Consider the following 15,880-nt stretch of genomic DNA (forward strand, 5'->3'; position numbering starts at 1 on the left):
ACACAAATCATATTACACATGACATTATCAAATATATCTAACAATTAATTCTCGTATAGAAATATTATGACTTCAGGTCTAAGGACCATTACATCATTATCACTGTGAGAATTACTTATGACACAACAGACATGTAGAATCTCACATTAGGTCTGTCCAGCACCATGTACATATACATCTGCCTGTGTTTTTTACTTTAGTATTGCTATACCTATGATCAATGAGATGTGATCATCAGTCAACAAACACACCAGTCTTAACGCATTATTATTGTCCCTTAATAATAATACTCGACTAGGGACCTTTAGGAATATTGATACTATTCTCATAATCTCATTTCTAAGCCACGTACATAGAGATATAGAATTGCATATCATATTCCATGGACATTTATTAATCAAACATTTATATCACAGTAAATTAAAAATTAATAAATTATAAATAGAATAATCGATAGAACATAAACGTTAATAATCCTAATGTCTTAAACTAAAATATCATAGTGTTGTCTCTAGGGCACAAACACTAACACTTTCATCATACAACAACAGCTAGACAAAATGAACAGGACCAAGCTCCCAATTCGCGAGCGGATATGAAACATTCCGCAGTTTCCTGTAAGCGTTGATGCCGCTGTAGCCGAGGTAGGAATTACCAGTAGGCTAGGCTTTCAACTTTTGATGTAACAGACTTATGTATATTTATGAATTGTAATAATGGCAAAGAATCTGTAAATTTATTCAGAAACCCATTTTGAGGTGTAATGGCTTATAATTGTGGAATAAAATGACTTGTGTTATTTTTGGTATTCATCTCTGAGACTATAAGTTGTGGTGTGTGTGTATATTGTGGGGTCAGTGCGCAATAGTTGATTGTTTATTAAGATTAAATGTTATTAAGGAAAATGGAACTCGTGACAACCCGGACCCCCGACCCCGGATTTGGGGGTGTTACACTTACAAATATTTGTCTTGGTGCGTAACACAAGGGTTACCACCTCAAAATAAATGTAATACCTGCACAACTTATCTTAGACAATAACTCCCCGCTATTTCTTCAAAGTTGATATAGAACCGTTGTGTGGACTTGGCTTCCTTTGCTTTCCTCTTCTTCACGGTGGAAATACTACTAACTCCCCATTAGTACGTCTAGGACTTGGGTCTTAGAACGAGAATCACCTAACGTCACTTCACCTCACTACAAAACTAATAAGATAATCCACAAAACAAAACATATAGAGAAAAGATGGGTTGAACTAGTACATTACGGTACTAGCCCAAAAGATAATGTAATATTCAAATAAGAATATTCAATATCAACTATGTATACTTGACTTGAGATATAGAATAATATGTCAAGTATACTTTCAATTACTCCGTCTTTATAGAATATATGTTTATCAGAGTAATATAAGAAGTCTTTTATATATATAAGCAGTATAGCTTATGCCTTCTTTAGTATTCTTCTTCTTTCGTTTATGTATTTATAGATCGAAGAATACTTTAGTTACAATCTTGGAATTATAACTTATATATATTTTGACAATTATAGCGCCAAAGTATACTTTTAACTTCGTGCACAATTTATAGGTTCTATATAAGCCAAAATCAAGATAAAAGAATTGCAAGTAATTGGCTTTAGATTTGTGCTTTTGAAGTTAAGGTGGATGATTACGAAGTTTACTATTTATCGATTTATAATCCCACGGAACACTGAAGATCTTAGTGGGGATTATACGATACTTTTTGTAATGATTCTATATACACGAACTATGCGTTGACCAAGATCGAGATAAATAAAGTGCAAGTAATTGGCCAACTCGTGTGATTAAATCCACCTTTGAAGCTTAGACGGATGATTACAAAGTTTACTATTTATCAATTTATAATCCCACGGAACACTAAAGATATTAGTGGGGATTATAAGTTCTTTTCGTAATGATACTATATACACAAACTATGCGTTGGCCAAGATCCAAATAATTAAAGTGCCAGTAATTGGCCAACTCGTGTGATTAAATCCGTCTTTAATATTTGACAAAATTACAAAGCGTACTATTGATCGAATTATAATCCCACAGAACACTAAAGATGTTAGTGGGGATTATACGATACCTTTCATAATTATTTCTATATTCACGAAATATGTTGGCCAAGATCCAGACAAATAAAGTGCAATTAATTGGCCAACTCGCGAGGTTTGTCAAATATGAAATCTCACTCGTGAGGAGTTATAAAGATTTACTAAATCTCACTCGTGAGGAGTAATAGAGATTTAAGTACTTGTATTTTATAGATCTTCTTCTTTTAAAGCTTCTTTTTGAAGATCAAGTACTTTATTCGAATTCCGATTTCGAATATTCTTTCTCTTTTCTTTGAGAACCTTATTTATAGGAGATATAGTATTAGAGCCTGAGATGAAGTAGAGAAATTAAGTACAAATCTCAAATAAAAGAAACTCAAAGAAGAAGCTAAAAATTACCACTTTTGGAAAATAGTCGGAAAAGTTCGCCGGAAAAATTCACCGGAGGTTCAGACAAATTTGGAACTTTGGTCGAACTTGGGAAGCCCTTCGGGAGGCCGGAGAGTGGTAGTGGATGAGCTCACTTGGTGCGAACAAGCTTGGTTGGGTGAAGCTAAGCTTGGGTTTCAAAAACCTGGTATATATGTATATAGATTTAAGAGATAGAAGGTTTTTAAGAAGAAGTGTGTGTATAGAATTTGAAAGAGATGAAGAGAGACACTGATAAGTGGATTTTATATCCACTTTTAATGCTTTAATACAAGCTTAAATTGGTGTTTTGGACTCAAGTTGTTGGTATTTTGATGTGTTTTTGTGTTATCGCATTTCAGGTATCAGTTAAATGAAGAAAAGAGCTTTTAAAGGAAATATAATGAAAAGTGATGAAGCCAAGGCCATTGTCAAGCTGTAGAGAATCTCGTTAGCTTCGCGTGGGCAGTTGAATCACCTAATTCTGACGAGTAGAACTCAAGTTATGGCCAAAACAAAATTCATCAGAATATTTTCCCAGTCAGTAGCTGAGCGCCCGCTCAGCAGAGCTGAGCGCCCGCTCAGAGAGCTGAGCGCCCGCTCAGGAGAGCTGCTCAGGGCGCGGCTAGTCGCTGATTTCGCTGAAAAAGCCTTTTTTGAGTGGAATTTGACGATTTTAAGGGTCCAGGTCCACTAGGGGCGTATATATACTTAAAAAAAGGGTTTTCATCATCCGGGAAGATTGGGATACCAAGGAGAAGACCTAGAAGCACAGAACAACTCCGAAAATGAAGATCTTGTTTTCAACTTGTGATTCTTTGAATTAGTTATAACTTTGGATGCTCGTTTTCGTTCTTGTTGAACCTAGATCTCGTTTATTCGTACTTTAATTATTATTCAGCTTATTAAGACCTTGTTTATACCATGCTTTCATTGGAACCCATGGTGACGATGAGTTCGATTATGGGCTAATCGTTGTCATGGGGTTCTAGCGGATTTACTTATGGATTTCAATAGTTAATTATTTCGATATCTTGGTGTGTGGTGATTGATTGATATTCTAGTATTGGTTGTGGTTATTCGTCTTATGTGCGTAGCTAACATATAAGATAGCGTGTTAATCTCTATTGAAGCGACAGTGAATATAGAGGTTTAGAACTTGCCATGCTAGCATAGGTTCATGTGTGTGTATGCATGATTCGTAGGTAACTCTAACCGTTTTACTTGCCCTATGTAATCAAGATAGATAACTTGTGCTTAAACCATTATGTTGTCAAATTCTATAGACATATAGGGTCTTAATATAATTGGTGCATATTCAGCTTCTATCTCTTTTGTGGATGTCTGGTAGAATGGTACTCGTGCAACGAAAGTTGGCGTTTATCAGTTTCGTGTTATCTGATTAGTGTCCTCACCATCACATGCTAAGGTTAAGAACGAGAAGGCTATTGAATGAAGTATTTAATGAAGTTAGAATCCCATGTTTGTCTTATATATTAATTTAACCTCAATTCTCTTAGTTAATGTTATTTAGTATAATCTCTTAGTTTAATAAAAACCCAATTTGTTATTTGTCTTAGCATTGAGCGATAACCATACATTGTTGCATAGGTGCATAAATTGAACTTAACCTAAACCAGTCTCTGTGGGAACGAATCTGATTTATATCTTATACTACTTGCGAACGCGTATACTTGCGTAAATATTAGAGCGTGTTTTCGCCCTAACAAATTTTTGGCGCCGCTGCCGGGGACTCGGTGTTAATTTTTAGTTTATGTGCTTATCATCAGTGGTCGTTAAAGTTCACTGACTCGGATTCTTTTACTTTCATGGTTTATTTGTTTGTGTTTCAGGTACTCATTACAATGGGAGATCCAGCAGCACAATCGAGAGCCTTGATGGATTTTTCTCAACCCAAGATCAATGATATTCAATCTAGCATTGTCCGGCCAGCTATCACTGCTAATACCTTTAAGATCAAGCCTGGCATAATTCAATGGGTGCAGAATTTAATCCAGTTTGGGGGTTCTTCAACGGAAGATCCCAATATGCACATTAGGGATTTCATTGAGATCTGCGACACCTTCAAGTTCAACGGTGTTTCTGAAGATGCTGTGAAGCTGAGACTGTTCCCCTTCTCTCTGAGGGACAAGGCTAAGAGTTGGTTACACTCTCTACCAGCTAGTTCGATTACTACTTAGGAGGATCTTGCTCAGAAATTCCTTACTAAATTCTTCCCTATGGCGAAGACAGCTGCAATCAGAAACGCTATTACTCAATTTGCGCAGCAAATGGGAGAATCGCTAAGTGAAGCTTGGGAGCGCTACAAGGAGATGCTTAGGAAGTGTCCTCATCATGGAATTCCTGATTGGATGATCATCACTTGTTTTTACAATGGGTTGGGAGCACAGTCCAGACCCATGCTCGATGCAGCATCAGGCGGAGCATTATGGGCAAAGAGCTATGAGGAAGCTTATGATCTAATTGAACTGATGGCTGCTAATGAATATCAGTATCCAACCCAGAGATATCCACATGGCAAGGTAGCAGGAGTTCTTGAAGTGGATACAGCTACGGCTATCACTGCTCAACTAAAGGCGTTGTTTATGAAGATCGATTCTCTGGCTAACTATGGTGTTAAGCAGATAATTAGTGTTTGTGAGCTGTGTGCAGGTCCGCATGCGACAGAGCAATGCGCTATATCTAGCGAATCAGCTCAGTTTGTGAGCAACTTTCAGAGATCGCAACAACCAGTTCCAGACACTTATCATCCTGACAACTGGAATCATCCTAACTTCAGTTGGAGCAACAATCAGAATGTGATGCAACAGCCGTTCCAACCGTTTGAAAATAAGCTATTCAACTCTCTTGGTTTTCAGCAATAACTCCAACTTCAACAACAAACTCATGATGCAGGTCTATCTTCGAATGAAAAATCTGAGTTAGAGGAGTTGAGGCTTATGTGTAAAAACTAGGCTCTTATATGCCAAAGCCAAACTGTTTCCATCAAGACTCTGGAGAACCAAATAGGGCAAATTGCTAATGCCTTATTGAATCGACCACCAGGAACGCTTCCTAGTGATACAGAAGCCAATCCAGGAAAGAGGGAAGGTGAAGAACATGTGAATGCCATCACCTTAAGGTCTGGAAAGGTCGCAAGCCCCCAAATTCAGCAAGACGAAGAGCCTGAAAAATCTCAAGATTCAGAAAATACAGTTGTGGCTGAAGAAGATATGCAGAAGGAAGTAGAGGTGGAACCAAGGAAGACTACTGTGGAAAATACTCCTCCTGAGGGTAATACAGGGGAGAAACAGATTTATCCTCCACCTCCTTTTCCTAAAAGGCTGCAGAAGAAAAAGCTGGATAAGCAGTTTGAGAAGTTTCTGGAGGTGTTCAAGAAACTTCATATCAACATACCTTTCGCTGAAGCTCTTAAACAGATGCCTAGCTATACGAGGTTTATGAAAGGTATTCTCTATCAGAAAGTGAAGCTTGATGACTTAGAGACCGTTGCTCTCACGGAGGAATGCAGTGCTGTGCTGCAACAGAAGTTGCCTCCGAAGCTTAAAGATCCTGGAAGCTTTACTATTCCTTGCACCATCGGAAACTTGTCATTCGACAAGTGTTTATGTGATTTAGGAGCTAGCATCAATCTGATGCCCTAATCTATCTTCAATAAGCTTGGTCTGCCTGATCCGAAACCAACATACATGTCATTGCAACTAGCTGACCGTTCCATCGCTTATCCACGAGGTATAGTGGAGGATGTCTTGGTCAAGGTGGATAAACTCTTCTTCCCTGCTGACATTGTAATTCTTGATTTCGAGGAAGATAAGAAGATTCCCATCATCTTGGGAAGACCATTCTTGGCTACAGGCCGAACTATGATCGATGTGCAAAAAGGAGAGCTTACGATGAAGGTTCACGATCAAAAGGTCACGTTTAATGTGTTCAAGGAAATAAAGTTACCCACAGCTAAAGAGGAGTGTTTTAAAGTAGAGCAACTGCAGGTTTTGAATGCACCTCCGTGGAAGAGGAAGTTGGATGTGCCATTCGATTCTCTTGGGTTAGTAGAGCCGAAAATTTCTCAGGAGCGTCTCGAGCCGTCTATTGAAGATGCTCCCACACTTGAGCTCAACCCACTACCAGATCACTTGAGTTATTCATTCTTAGGTGCACCCCCTGACAAGGGGTTGGGATATATCTTTGATGATGAAGAGGGTAGCCGAACGGATCCTGTAGTTCCTACAGAGGGTTCTTCTCATGTGCAGCAGGTAGTTGATAGGACTGGTGTTGGTGATGAGCAGTACAGGCGAGTAATTAGGCGTATGGAGGCCATGCACGATATTCACCGTCATTTTGCTGAAGATTTGACACACGCTTTCGGTACTATTTTCCGAGACACTATTGGCGAGGTTGATTGGCCACCTGATCCTCCACCCGACGAGGGTGAATCTCCCGCTAATTAGGTATGCCTGAAATCCTTATTGTTGCCTTCAATGAGGACATTGAAAATTTTAAGTTTGGGGGTGATAATGTAAGGATTAGTAGTGTGTGTCCATATAGATTCATATAGATTCATGTTGCATGTTTAGTTGTAGTTCATTCATATTTTTGCCTGATTATTCATTTAGGACATATTTGTTTGTTTTTATGTGATTTCATATAGTTACATTTGCATGCATATTTAGCATGATCCCTTAAGATGGACTATGATATTTGATAAGTTGATGTTGATTTGAGTATGGTGATGATGAATAGAGGGATGTTTAAATCCGAATGAATTGATTTGCATGCCAGAAACAAATATTTTCACAAAGTCTTATAGGGTTGCTTTCGATCTAGATCATGATCATACTTGTTTGTTGTTGAGATTTAATCACTTGGTTATATTTAGAATTTGTGATATTCTCGTAATGACGTAAAAACACTGATTCTTTTGTCTGGAGAAAAACTTGGATTTCATTGCTAGTTGTTGTAAGGCTAGGCGTCAAATGGCTAGTAGCCGGCTCATATTTTTTTGAGTAGTCTAGGGTTGAATGAGATGGAGCGAAACACACTCATTCAGAAATTGTTGAAAAAAAAAGAAAAAAAAGAGAAAAAAGAGAAAAAACAAGAAAGAAAAAAAAAGGTATGTGTTTACGCATAATTGATCAATAGTGAGCTCTTTAATACTCGAGTTATTAAGTTCTAGGGGACTTTGTGCCTAGTGACCTAAGGCTTTTATAGTCTGGGATCCGCTAACCTAACGCTCGCTACATGTGTATTATTGTATAAGTCTTTTGGGTCCTCATTCATTGCACGATCAAATAAGCATCTTTGTTATGTGTTCAATAATAGTGTGAATGCTTGTATAACTCTAGTAGAAAGGAGGTGTTGTGAGTCATAATGCGTTTATTGTCTATTCTGTTTATAAACTTTTGATTGTTTCGATGATAGATAAGTTATGCTTATTGATCTAGTATCGAGAGTATATCTGTTAAGCATCCACACATGCACATTTCTGGTTTGTGAGTTGGTTTGTGGGATTTATTCGAGCTCTGTTTAAAGTCATTACATTCTTAGAGGCATTGGCTTATTCATTTGGTTATGGTTATTCTGAGGGGATCGATTACATTATCATTTAGTTGCATTCACGTAGTTGCATTCATACATTAGGTTTATTTTGTAGTTTTGAGTCTGTTTATGCTTGAGGACAAGCATCGTATCAAATTTGGGGGTGTGATAAGTGGATTTTCTATCCACTTGGAATGCTTTATTACAAGCTTAAATTGGTGTTTTTGACTTAAGTTATTGGTATTTTGATGTGATTTTGTGTTATTGCATTTCAGGTATCAGTTAAAGGAAGAAAAGAGCTTTTAAAGGAAATATGATGAAAAGTGATCAGAATTGGAAGCCAAGGCCATTGTCAAGTTGTAGAGAATCTCGTTAGCTTCGCGTGGGCAGTTGAATCGCCTAATTCTGACGAGTAGAACTCAAGTTATGGCCAAAATAAAATTCATCAGAATATTTTCCCAGTCAGTAGCTGAGCGCCCGCTCAGAGAACTGAGCGCCCGCTCAGGAGAGCTGAGCGGCCCGCTCAGGGCGCGGCTGGTCGCTGATTTCGCTGAAAAAGCCTTTTTTGAGTGGAATTTGACGATTTTAAGGGTCCAGGTCCACTAGGGGCGTATATATACTTAAAAAAAAGGGTTTTCATCATCCGGGAAGATTGGGATACCAAGGAGAAGACCTAGAAGCAAGAACAACTCCGAAAAAGAAGATCTTGTTTTCAACTTGTGATTCTTTGAATTAGTTGTAACTTTCGATGCTCGTTTTCGTTCTTGTTGAACCTACATCTCGTTTATTCATACTTTAATTATTATTCAGCTTATTAAGACCTTGTTTATACCATGCTTTCATTGGAACCCATGGTGACGATGAGTTCGATTATAGGCTAATCGTTGTCATGGGGTTCTAGCTGATTTACTTATGGATTTCAATAGTTAATTATTTCGATATCTTGGTGTGTGGTGATTGATTGATATCCTAGTATTGGTTGTGCTTATTCGTCTTATGTGCGTAGCTAACATATAAGATAGCGTGTTAATCTCTATTGAAGCGACAGTGAAAATAGAGGTATAGAACTTGCCATGCTAGCATAGGTTCATGTATGTGTATGCATGATTCGTAGGTAACTCTAACCGTTTTTCTTGCCCTATATAATCAAGATAGATAACTTGTGCTTAAACCGTTATGTTGTCAAATTCTATAGACATATAGGGTCTCAATATAATTGGTGCCTATTCAGCTTCTATCTCTTTTGTGGATGTCTGGAAGAATGGTACTCGTGCAACGAAAGTTGGCGTTTATCAGTTTCGTGTTATCTGATTAGTGTCCTCACCATCACATGAGGTTAAGAACGAGAAGGCTATTGAATGAAGTATTTAATGAAGTTAGAATCCCATGTTTGTCTTATATATTAATTTAACCTCAATTCTCTTAGTTAATGTTATTTAGTATAATCTCTTAGTTTAATAAAAACCCAATTTGTTATTTGTCTTAGCATTGAGCGATAACCATACATTGTTGCATAGGTGCATAAATTGAACTTAACCTAAACCAGTCTCTGTGGGAACGAAACTGATTTATATCTTATACTACTTGCGAACGCGTATACTTGCGTGAATATTAGCGCGTGTTTTCGCCCTAACAGACACTTCTTGAAAAAATCCCAGAAACTTTGTGGCTCTTTAGCTTGAATAAAATGGGTTGGGGTGGGGGTTTATTTATAGGAAAAGTTAGGTGGATTGAATGGTAGAGATTTGAGGAAAATGGATGGTGGATGTTTTATGTCACATGGATTGATGTCTTGGAAAGTAGGTTTAGTTTCTTCGACATAGCCATATAAAACAAAAAACTTTATGGGTTCAAAAACTCAGCTGATATATTTAAATAAATATATATTTTCCTTTTCTTTTAATCATTGTTTAATCATTTTATTAAGCATTAAGCACCATTAAATATGACCACCCTAAAAACTCTTAAATAAATAAAATAAAAAATATTATAATTACCTAAATATTATAAAATGATATCCTGCAAATTTTGGTCAACGTTGGTCAATGGTAACTACATCAAGCGTGGTCAACTGTGGGACCAACTGCCTCGAAATTTGTGTCGGGACAAAAATTATCAAAATGTAACGAAATTTTTACCATGAATAGAAAATACCAATTAAATGATATATACCAAATTTTAAGTCATTCTAGTGAGTGTAAGTATTTTATTTAAAATATAGATTGTTCTGTCAACCTTTTCTTCCGAGTAAAAATACCATTGGTCTTAAAATTAAATATTTAGATTTTTTGACCAAATTTTTGACTGGAATAAATACTTAAAATATATTTCCTAATATATAAAATATATTTAGATGGTAAGAAATATTTTAGAGTATTTTTGAATAATTTTCTCAGAGAAATTCTGATTTTACAAAATAAGAGAAAATTACTGCACGTATACATGGAATGAGTTATAAAAATGGTTATTAATATTTCAATCATTAATATTAATATATTTTGAATCAAAACTCTTTTGATGAATATAAAAATATATTTTGGAGAGAAGAGTAAAATATTTTGATATAGCACGAGTCTTCAAAGGAATATTTCTAATATATCCCTTTTTCGAGTTTGTTGCCTTATTGATGTTACAACTTAGATCAAGAAATATCATGTCTTGATATTTCTTCTTTGATCATATTTCCTTAGAGATATATTCCATAACATATAATTTTGATGTTTTAGAATAAAGGAATATCTCTTTTATATAAATATACTTGAAAATAATTTTGCTAGTTTGACCATTTGACTTTGATTTGGATCAATTAAAATTATTTCCTAATGGAGAGGATCTACGTGTATTTAAAATTTATGTTTAATCGTATAAATACCAAAATAAATAATATATTGAATATATCCTTTCAATCTTCCCCTTTTTGGTATTTGCCACACAAAATAAATTTTAAATTTTTTCAAGTCTGTGCTTCCCCTTGGTGTATGCATGAGTTTTAAAAATATTTTTGCACATACAGTTTGTGGGACTTAGCTTTATTCCTCTCTTAAGGTAGTTCTCGCAAAATACTTGTTAGATTTACCATATATATAGAAGCACAGTGTTTTAACTAGCAACATCTAAGTTTTAAAAAATTAGGAGGGGTTCAAATTCCCTTCCCCTTTTGTTTGGGAGATAGGAAAAAAACATAATCTAGTTTATCATGGCAACAACATTTTATTGTATGAAGCATGCAATATAATTTCAAGGAATTTAGATAAACACTTAAGTCCAATTTTTATTCCACTTATGTTTTACTACATTTGATGGCTAGAAGTTATAAGTTACTTGTGAATTTTTAGTAGCCTGAATTGATGAAAAACAGTTTGTATCTTAAGAGATATATAGTTCATTCATACTATTCAAAGTTTTCTATAATTAACCATGGCAATATGCTTCTTTTAAGTGCATATAGTTTTTGAAGAAAATGAATTTCATTTACAGTAGTTTATATTAGAAATACATTGTGTTGAACATTGATGTTTAGATCTAAAAGATACTATCATATTTGAGTTTGTAAATTTTTGATCTTGTTTAAGCATACTATGATAGTGTATATAACGCCTTTTCGTTTGAAAAATCATGGTAAATATTTCTAATTTATGCATGTTTTATATGCCCTGTTGCATACATGTATCTAGTTATTTGATTTCATTGTAAGTTCATACAAGTTGGTGTAGATAATATTTAAAAAATGATATACACATGTTCATGATTCTGATCAGTTACATCGAATGAAGTTACAAAAGGCAATCCTAACACAATCTAACTAATGTATCGGCAATTGCTACATGTCAAATGACCTAATACATTCTAAGCCAGTGCTTTTTTATCAGATACAAATAAGAGAAATAGCAGTTTACATGAGTTTAAGCTAATACATTCTAGTTGATACACTGTTATCATTCTAGCATACAAACTATAACTTTTCACAGCATACTCTTTATAGATTTAGACAAGCTAATATAATCTATTTGAAACTGTCTAAATAGCAAGGAGACTTAACTAAATAATACAAACCTCTAATCAATCTATTACACGCAACTAAGTACATTAATTTGAGAATCTATACATGTTTTACCTTGTCAGATCCAGATGCTTTGGGTTGGTTTGAAAGGAAGGAAAATAAGAGATAAATTGTATACCTTTCTTTACCTGAAGTCTTATTCCTACATCTTTTTATCTTTGGGCTTCAAGTTGGCAATTCTTTTTTATCAGCACTGATACTAGTTTTGAGTACTCGTTGAAGGTGAATAAAGACTTCATTCCTGCATATTGTTAGATAGTATAGAAGTCCAAGCTAACAACATGGTTAGTGTGACTACATTGATTTTGATCATAGGACATCCTCAATCTTTATTGTCTAAATTACATAAAATAACAAGAAATTACACAAGTCAGGAGACTTAGGTTTATCATGTTAGGCTAAATTATTTTGCATTTTTAAATTCAACAAAGTCAGATTGCCATAGATTATCAATTAAACTAACATGCTTAAGAATATAACAGCAATTTGAGAAAAATGAGTCTCAAAACATATCATGAATATTTAATGGAAATAATCATCATGTCCTGCATAAATTGGTTAGTGACTTATAATAGCAAGCTAGAATTTAACAAGTATGATCTTGTTTGCACCATTCAATAAAAAATATGCAGATTATATTACATTAAATAAAAGTGTTCATATCAATCAGTGTGGTTCACTGATTAAATAGAACAAAGTTCTGCACCTGTCTTAGAGATTACAAAGTATTAGGAGTGCATACACTCCATTAAGTTCAACCAAATTCTAAAGAAAGTTAAGGTTAAAGTCATCAAACTAGAAATCCAAAAGTACAATTCAAATTATACCAAAAGAAGTACAATAAATCAAGCACAGATTGCAGCATGGTACAAGTTCATCCAAATTTAGCAAAAATACACAGATCACCCAATCACATTTCCATCAGCATCACACACATGAACCCAATCAGGCAGAGTTTCAATAAGTTATCCCCTTGCATCCATACCTATGTCCTCTAACTCATGAACCATAACTAAGTCATCACAAATTGGAACTTGGAAGGCATTTACAATCTCTTGATCTGTCATACAGGGTTTTCTTAGGGTAGAGGCAGCTAGGTTTTCAAGATATGCAATCCTATTCTTACAAGACACTAATACACCCTCAAGATAAGTTACCTTATCCTTAATCTCACTGTTTTCTTTTTTTAACCCTTTTAAGTTCATTTTTAAGCTCATTTATCATGACTCTTACAGATTCATAGTTAGAGAGGAAGACATCTTCTTCTCTAATGACTAAAGGTATAACAGTGGGTTCAACCTCTTGTGGTTTAAAGTGTTTGAGTGCAATTTGTGGCCTAATGTGCTCATTTGTGATGTGTGAATCACCTAGATTAGCAAATTTATCAAGACTAGTATTTATGCCCGCTACGCATGAGTTTTAAATTGTAAATATGTTATAATGAAGATTTAGTTGTCTTATTTCGATTATTCTTTATTTTGTATTTGCTTTTTTTATTATTAAATCAATTGTCAAACTTACTACATAAATAAATTTTGTTTATTATAATTTGAACCTTTTTTACGAAGTGATCTTTATATCTATTGACCTCATGCTCCGTATCATAGATATACAATTGACAAAACTTTGGATCATCACCATCATCTGGTATAAGAGAACCAAAGACATGATGGTTCTGTTCGTTTAGGCGATAAACATACGGGGACGATCCATTGTTAACAGAATGGTCAACTTTACCTCCCATGGATGAGAATGCAAACATTGCATTGTAGATCCTAATCAAACATCGGAACTTGTTTCTTTTTTTGGCGTCATTATTCAACTGCATCATATACTCGGGTGTTGAAGGTGTTGCTGGTAATTTTATTTGGCCCTTCCCATAACATATAGAAAATTCATACACACCCTTCTTCACATTCTTATTGACCCTCTCTTCTTTCCATATTATGGCTCCATATTTCAGACATTTCTCAGAAGGAGCCCCCAAACTGCAGTAACCTGAGGAGATGACAAACACCCACTGAATGAAATTACTTGTCACCATTACTAAATCTAAAAAATTCACAAATAAGGACACCAAGTTTGGACACCAAGTACTCATTTTATAACATATACCTTCTGTTGTATGAGTACCTTCATGTGGGAATATAACTTCTTCCTCATCACTATCACTTCCAAGAGGTATAAAAAAGCATAATGAGTAGCATCAGCAAAGTTTAAAAAAGATCTAAAAATGGAAATTTAAGAGGACAATTTGAAAGGAGAACCAGCATACCAGATTTGAAACACAATTCGACGTCATCCAACAATTCAAACATCTCAGCAGCATTCTCTTGTTCATGAGTTGAGACCTCTGCACTAAATGCATCTTTACCAAATAAATCAGCAGCTGACTCTTTTATTCTGCTCGGTTTAATCTTTCTTTGTTTCTTATTGGTAGGTACAGTGGAGGTGATACATGATTGAGCAGTACCTTTCAAGTAAACAAATCATATCATATTATAAATTTATCCTATTCTACCTGGTAAAACAACATCGAAAGGTACATAAATATATATTTCAAGGAACAAATTATTCTCCTAAAACTGGACCTTTAGGTCATCCTCCTTGGCTGGATGGGGTTGTGATGTTGTTTTTATAGATTGATCTATTTCGAAAATTGGAAGCCTTATTCGACCTCCGACCTAAAACAATAATAACATTACATAAAGTACACAATCACAAAGGGGGACTGCACAATATGCTTAAAAATTCTACATAAACAAAATAAATGAGTTCTTTCAATTAACAGCAGCCATACTGACCTTGATTTAGGTTGTTTGATATGTCTGTGAAAGGTTCTCTACAGGTAGAAATTGAGTTTGGAGAGCTACTTTGCAGAACATCAATAGTAACACCTAAAGAGTTTAAACAAAAATCAGAGTTTGCAAAAATTATAACACTAACCAAATATTCTTCACACCCAAAAATTTTCACAAACCCTATGATAAATCAACAATGAAGAACAAAAACTATTTAACGAAAATAAACATACCCGATGAAGGAAATGGAGATTGGTATCTAGACATAGCAGAAAAAGGATGCAGAGAGTTTTCTTTGTTTGAATCATCCTTCATTGTTCTTCTCTTTTTATTTGGACCTACAAGTTTTGTAAAAGAACATTCAAAACCACCATCAGCTGTAAGTTTCATAACAATAATTACAAAAATATGAATTCAACAAAAACGTTACCAAAATCAGATTTAAACGAAAAGAAATTATCTAACTTCAAATGATTGTAGTAGGCCCGAAATAGAAAATTTGAAAAATCAGGAAATCATTTAACTTCAAAATTGAGTGTAAAAGCACTGTTTCAAATAGAATCATTAAAACTTTAAATGAACCTCTTTCATTTCGAAGATTTGTTTGTGAAGATGAAAATGAGGATGTGAGTGTCTGAAAAATAAGGATGAGGATGAGGACTAAAACATGGCTAATAATTGTTTGTCTGAATTGAATTTGAAATTCAAATTTCAACTTACTCTGATAGGAAATTATTGGATGAAGACCCATGTAAAGCTTGGAGGACTGTTTTGTTTCCACCTCCATTCCCAGACAAAAACTGCAGTAGGACTGTAGAGAGATTGGAAAAAGAAACCAAACAGGAAAGAAGACAAAATAGAGGTATTTCATTATATAACAAAACTAACCATTTGCAAAAAGAGTATCACGTACTGCAGGAAAGGTGTCTTTCTTTTTGGATAGTCAACTTGAAACAATAGTATATAGGTAAAA

At 34.9% G+C, this 15,880-nt stretch overlaps 1 non-coding gene across 1 annotated transcript; it reads right to left on the bottom strand.

The window, feature by feature from the left end:
* Nucleotides 1–4,745: 4,745 nt before the first annotated feature.
* Nucleotides 4,746–4,852, bottom strand: LOC141663128 (small nucleolar RNA R71). Its single transcript, XR_012551213.1, has one exon. It is a non-coding gene; the product is annotated as a small nucleolar RNA R71 (small nucleolar RNA).
* Between the last annotated feature and the right edge of the window lie 11,028 nt (nucleotides 4,853–15,880).

The sequence above is a fragment of the Apium graveolens genome, chromosome 5 (assembly GCF_009905375.1).
Source record: "Apium graveolens cultivar Ventura chromosome 5, ASM990537v1, whole genome shotgun sequence".
NCBI lineage: Eukaryota > Viridiplantae > Streptophyta > Magnoliopsida > Apiales > Apiaceae > Apium > Apium graveolens.